This window comes from Phasianus colchicus, chromosome 1 (assembly GCF_987193195.1).
Source record: "Phasianus colchicus chromosome 1, bPhaCol1.hap1.1, whole genome shotgun sequence".
NCBI classification, from domain to species: Eukaryota; Metazoa; Chordata; class Aves; order Galliformes; family Phasianidae; genus Phasianus; species Phasianus colchicus.
Genome location: NC_143436.1, coordinates 182,576,754 through 182,583,032, shown reverse-complemented (window position 1 = coordinate 182,583,032; position 6,279 = coordinate 182,576,754). Strand labels below are relative to the sequence as shown.

Sequence of the window (6,279 nt, the reverse complement as noted above, 5' to 3'; positions counted from 1 at the left end):
ATGGCTTACTTTCAGGGGAAAAGTGATGCATGGCTGTAGTCAAATAATTATTTTACTACAGCCATTTCACTGTAGCTGCCCATATAGATAGACTATTCTGAAGTGGCTTTATTCCAGAGTCATTATTCTGCAGTAGAAATAGGAAATCATACTGACCTAACTAAATCTGTTTAATTATTTCATTATGGCTATAGAAGTCAATTTTCTGGTATACACAATCACTAAATTTTAGTGAGTTTTTAGTGAGTTTTTAGCACTGCATAAATACCTGAACTTAAATAAAAAAAATAAAAAGGGCTTATATTGTTCTGTAATTGCTGGTGTTTTTTTTATTTTTAAGCTAATCTGTTGGTTCTGTTTGTAAGTTTGTTTGTTTGTTTGTTTGTTTGTTTGTTAGTTTATGTTTGCTGGTTCAGTAAGGGAAGTTTTGGCAAGCTGTTGTGTTAGAGGACAACATATTGAGTGATGCCCAGTTTGGCACTGTAACTCCAGTCACCTTCAATATATGAACTACCACAATTACTGATTCACAAATAGCACACTGCCTAATTCATCTAGCAGTGTTCCATGAACTTATTCACAGCCCCCTCATTATTTGTCTAGCAGTGCTATATCGGAACTAGCACAGCTAGATCAGTGAAGGAATTTTGGCCATGGCCAATAAGAACTAACATAGCTACCTTAGTGAATGGTGCATTTTATTAGCAACTGGTTACAGGTTCTTGTGGATTGCCAGCGATAATTCACTGTCTGCAAAGCTTGAGTGTAACCAAAAACAATGCAAAGCATGTGCAAAGAGCTAACAGCAGTACACCCTGGCCAGAAGCACACTAAAAATTATAAAACAAACTTTACAGTGATTACTGCATTTCCCAGGGAAGCACTCAGCATTAACCAAATGTGTGAACCATACCAATTGGTGTCCCTACGGGCAGGAAGAAGGACTTGGCCTGTCAACTGATCACAGATGTATGCAGGTGTTCTACCAACTTGTCTGACATGGTATCTTCCTTAATCTTTCCCTCTCTTAAGCCATTTTTATACTATTTCTTACTATACAGGTGGAACTTGAGTTACTCTGGTCATATATACCTTTCTTCTGATTGGTATAAAATTCTCTTATTTCACTTTTAAAAGTACAGGTTAAAAAATCCAAAAATCCCTTAGTGAGGGGTGGTTGCAACTTGAAGATGGATAGCTTTTGAGATGGAGGTGTATTTGGGCATTATAATGAGTGTATGACCAAAATTAACCCAGAGCATGGCATTTTGTAAAACAAAAGTGACAGACTTTTGGCCTGGGGCAGCAGGTGGTTTTATGAGTGCCTTGGCTTCTCTAAGTCCCATCCCAGCATTGTTCTTCCTAAAGTCAGTGCATCACATTCTCTTGATGTCACCAACAACTAAGGTTGCCTGGGGAACTACTATGGATTACAGAACTTGGACACAGTGTCTTCACTCTGCTCTACCTTTGTGCTATTTAATGGCTTTCCATTGTTTTTGTACCCCTATGAACAGTCTGTACCTTAGTTTTAATGAACAGGGTTATACCTTAATTTTCAAGTTGCCTGTAGCAATTATTCCACATTTTAGAACATGCTAGATAACTATAAAAAAGAGAAAAAATGATGAATTTAAAAGTGTTCTTATTTGAGACATCATAATGGGGAACAAGTAAACAAGCACACAGTTACAGATGTGATCCTATAAGTTCAACAAATTGTCATGAGAAGAAGAGCAAAACCAGCAGTCTCTTTTCTTATCTAAATTCACATGCTTAATTAGATTGAGGCATCAGTTTTAAGCATGCAATATCACACCAAGGCCAATTTCAGAATATCATCTATAACACTGTGGTCAATAAACAATTCTTATGGCAATAAACTCAGCAATTCTGAACTCATCAGTGTGTCTGATAAAGAGATGACATTTGCCATGTATATGGAGATTGGATTTTCTCTCAAAATTTGAATAGGTCTTGTGACTCCATTTAATGCAGGAGAAGGTAAGGTGTGATGTACCTTTAAGTATTAGGATAACTGTAAAGATATAATAATTTTCACTACCACTCCACAATACAGTTTTGAATAGGGAGCTCAGATACGATATGAAAAAAAAAAAAAAAGAGTAAATATAATCTTTAAATTTAGTGTAATCAGGAAAAAAAATCATTGCACTTGAATCACAATAGGGTTTCTGTGAGACCGGAACTTAGTCACATCCAGATTTTTGCCAAAGAACCTTCCTTTCCATTCCAGACATATCCCCATCTCTCCAAGCAGCTCCATCTAGCCAAGCTGCAGGGATGGGAACAACTGTTATGTCTTCTTTTTTACATTAAGCCCACAAGTTTCTCTCTGCAGCTTAACCAGAAAGCTATAAATAAATTCTTATGCAGGAAGGTAAATAATAAGCATACAGCCAGACGCAGTTGTTTTTTAGGAAGAAGGCAGCATTCAGCAGTGTTGTTTTCAGACTTGCTTTGCCAGCCTTTCCATCGTACTTGCCTCTCTTCTGTTGCATGTAGCTCAGTTCTTAGAGGGCGAACAACTGACTTCTTTGACCAAGGTGGGTTTCTCTGTTGTATCGCTCTGTTCATCTCTGGACAGACCCTCAGCTCCCTGTAAAACTACAGCCTTTTTGCTACTGAAATGCACTATCACTGCAGTTCTCCAAGTCACTGTCACACGCTGCACTTGGGTTTATGCCACGAAGTAGTCTTGGCGCTCACAAATTCCAGTGAGTTGGTAGCTCTAGCCAGTATGTTCTCCTTTTCTGAAATTCTGCCAGACTTGCAGTCTGAAAAATCACTGTCCTGTGACAGAGTGTAGATAGTACAAAGAACAACATAGCTACAAAATGAATTGTAAATAGCAAGGGATGTTACAGAAAAGGAAAACAGGTTTTGCAAAAGACATCAGGTCTGATGAAATATGTAACTTGTTACTTAGCGGGGAAGGTGAGCAAATAAGAAGTGAGGCTAAAGCCTCGTGGACCCTTTGGTTTCAGTACATCCTCCTTTCTCCTACCCTCCTCCTATAAAAGGGTTTAATTATTAACCAGAACTCAATACAATTTCTGTTAACTGCAGTAAATATTAACACCAAAGTTCTGGAAAAATGTACAGAAACGGGAAAGAGCAGGCTGAAGAACACTTAGCTGTAACTCAGCTGACAAAGCATAACAAAGCATGACAATGGTAGTGTAAATTGAAAGTCATGCCTCCTTGAGAAAAGAGGGAAATCCTATGGAGGCGAAGTTCTCTGTTGTTATTTGTTGTCAGCTCTAAAGGGAGAGAAATGAAGGGGCCAAACAGGCAGACCAGTGGAATATTGGGGTTACGTATGTTCTTTTCATTGTGACTGAGAGGCATTTCTTTCAAAAAGAGACATACAATCATAAGGAGATTTGCATCTGAAAATTAGCAGGGGAGTTTTGACTTGGCTCAGGTGCTCCTGCAGAGTTTTGCTGGTTGATAATGGTAATTTCTAGCATCAGAAAGCAAAAGCCGGAGCCTAAAACCACAAGAAGTCTGGAAGAGTTTGGGTGAAGTGTGAGAATCTGTTTTAGAGTCTTCTGCAGGCTTGTGTTCTTTGTGCTGTACACAGCCTTCCCGAGAGCTGGAATGTTATCAGTTGCTGGTAGAACTGTGGGCATTGCCCAGCTCAGGGAGCTGGGGCTGGAGCCCAGAGGGCTGCAGGGCTGCACAGAAAAGTGAGGAGGACAGCAGCCAGTAGGCTGGAAGGGCTTCCACCAAAGTAAATCAGCCACTCGAATCTAACGCTGTTTCCCAGCAAGAGTTGTCAGCCCCTGACTGTGACTAAAGAGCTATAGCAGGAGCTGGAGCTACCAGCTGGCCTAACAGTTGGCTACGCAGAGACTGTAAAATAGTTATTGTTCTCTTCTAGAAATTAGGCATTGTCCGTGAGCCTGTTTACGTACCTTGTTGGATTTTTTTTTTTTTTTGCTTTTCTCCTTTTAATTACATAGTTTTCATTAAACCAACTCAGTCATGGTTGCAGGTAAGAAAAAATCAGCTCAGTGTGCACAATATGAATTTAATTTCCCCAGATTGCTGCAAACTGCCTTTATAGCAACTCCTTTAAAGTTGGAGCAATTGCATTTTATGAAAATCTAAACCTGGCAGTAGGGTTAGAGAAGTTCTAATAACATGTTCAAGGTCATCCAAAGCACTTAAAACAGCAAAATGCAAGCATCTGTCTTCAAGTACTTGCAGAGGATAGGTGAGGTCTCAGCTATCTGGAGAAGACAAAGAAAGATATAAGAAATATATAGCTCTCCATCTTACTTTGAGATAGATTTTTGGAATTGTTATTAATAATCATTTTATCAGGCTAATCTAATTTTCTCTGTTGTCAGAATATCTGTCCCAGCAGTTAGCAGCAAATCTGCTAGCTATACTTAATTCCTGCCTTGCATTCCTTCAGAAAATATGGAAAATAGAGAAGAAGCATAGCATGGTGTCTGGAAAATTAAGAAACTGTATGCCCAAATAGTTTTTTAATAACTCAAAGAATCACAGAATCATAGAATCACAGAATGGCCTGGGTTGAAAAGGCCCACAATGATCACTGAGTTTCAACCCCCCTGCTATGTGCAGGGTCACCAACCACCAGACCAGGCTGCCCAGAGCCACCTCCAGCCTGGCCTTGAATGCCTCCAGGGATGGGGCATCCACAGCCTCCTTGGGCAACCTGTTCCAGTGTGTCACCACCCTCTGAGTGAAAAACTTCCTCCTAATATCTAACCTAAACCTCCCCTGTCTCAGTTTAAAACCATTCCCCCTTGTCCTGTCACTATCCACCCTCGTAAACAGCCATTCCCCCTCCTGTTTATATGCTCCCTTCAAGTATTGGAAGGCCACAATGAGGTCTCCCTGGAGCCTTCTCTTCTCCAAGCTAAACAAGCCCAGTTCCCTCAACCTTTCCTCATAGGAGAGGTGCTCCAGCCCTCTGATGCATCTCCTCTGGACCCATTCCAGGAGCTCCACGTCCTTCCTGTACTGGGGACCCCAGGCCTGGACGCAATACTCCAGATGGAGCCTCACAAGATCTGAGTAGAGGGGGACAATCACCTCTTTCTCCCTGCAGGCCACCCCTTTTTTAATGCAGACCACACAGTTTGCCTTCCGGGCTGCAGGTGCACGCTGCTGGCTCCTGTCCAGCTCCTCGTCCACCAGGACCCCCAAGTCCTTCTCCACAGGGCTGCTCTCCAGGAGCTCTTCCCCCAGTCTGTATAAATACCTGGGATTGCCCCGACGCATGTGCAGCACTCTGCACTTGGCCTTATTGAGCCTCTCTAGGTTTTCATGGACACGTTTTAAAAGTAAGAGTATTTTTCAAGTGAAGCAATGGGTTTGTCTTTGCCCTGGTCTTGTGAACAGCCATTACCAACTTGCATGATCACAAAGAGTTTTAGTTGGTTACCAGGCTGGCTAAGGTAAAGAGAGTGACTCATAGCAGGTTTGAAGTTTGAAGTGATCTTACTCAATAGATATATCAAGAAGGAGAAGTATGATAAAGGCAGGGCAAAGGGTAAACTTGGAAGGAAAAAAACATAGTTACACATACAAAGTGCAAAGTGACTGACTTGACACCAGTATCTTCCAAAATGTTTCAGGAGTGATGGTGGGTCTTAAAAATAATCAAAGAGAAGTCTATAATACTTTTTCCAAGAAATTAAATGTCATTTTGAGATTTAGGAAAAATATACTGCACATAGGAAATGGAATATGGATGTTGCTTGCTTTCAGATGGCTGTGCTGCTATGTTGGATGCTAGGATTCACTCTTCAACAGCAGAGATTGAAAATCCGCAAAGCTGAGGAAGTGGAATGGAATCAGGAGAATGAGACATGCAGAGAACATTATGATGGCAGTAGTGTCCCACAACTTTTTTCTTGCTATCTGAAAGCACTAGGTAGTGTTCACATCTATGTCAAAGGCATTCGGTATGACCATGGCACAATGATCAGGCATCTGTTGCTGGAGTGGCACTGTGGTTACTGGTGACCATATGTATCAATTTCACAAGTCCAGAGGAAAGGAGGAATATGAAAAAGAGTGAAATCATGACTTGTGAGAAAAAAAAAAAAAAAAAAAAGCTTAAAGAATTGAGATTATTGTAGGAGAAGTTTGTTGAGGAGAAAAGACCAGTTCTTCTTTGTACCAGTTGAGATCAAGGCATTAACAAGAATTATTTTGCAGAGAGGCAGATTTAGGGTGTTAATAGGAAAAATGTTTCAGTGTGGTTAGATAATC

General features: G+C 40.7%; 1 protein-coding gene across 15 annotated transcripts in view; it reads left to right on the top strand.

Moving 5' to 3' along the window:
* GRIA4 (glutamate ionotropic receptor AMPA type subunit 4) overlaps window positions 1–6,279 on the top strand; it is a 234,015-nt gene that overhangs the window by 79,460 nt on the left and 148,276 nt on the right. The gene's annotated exons all lie outside the window — the stretch shown is intronic.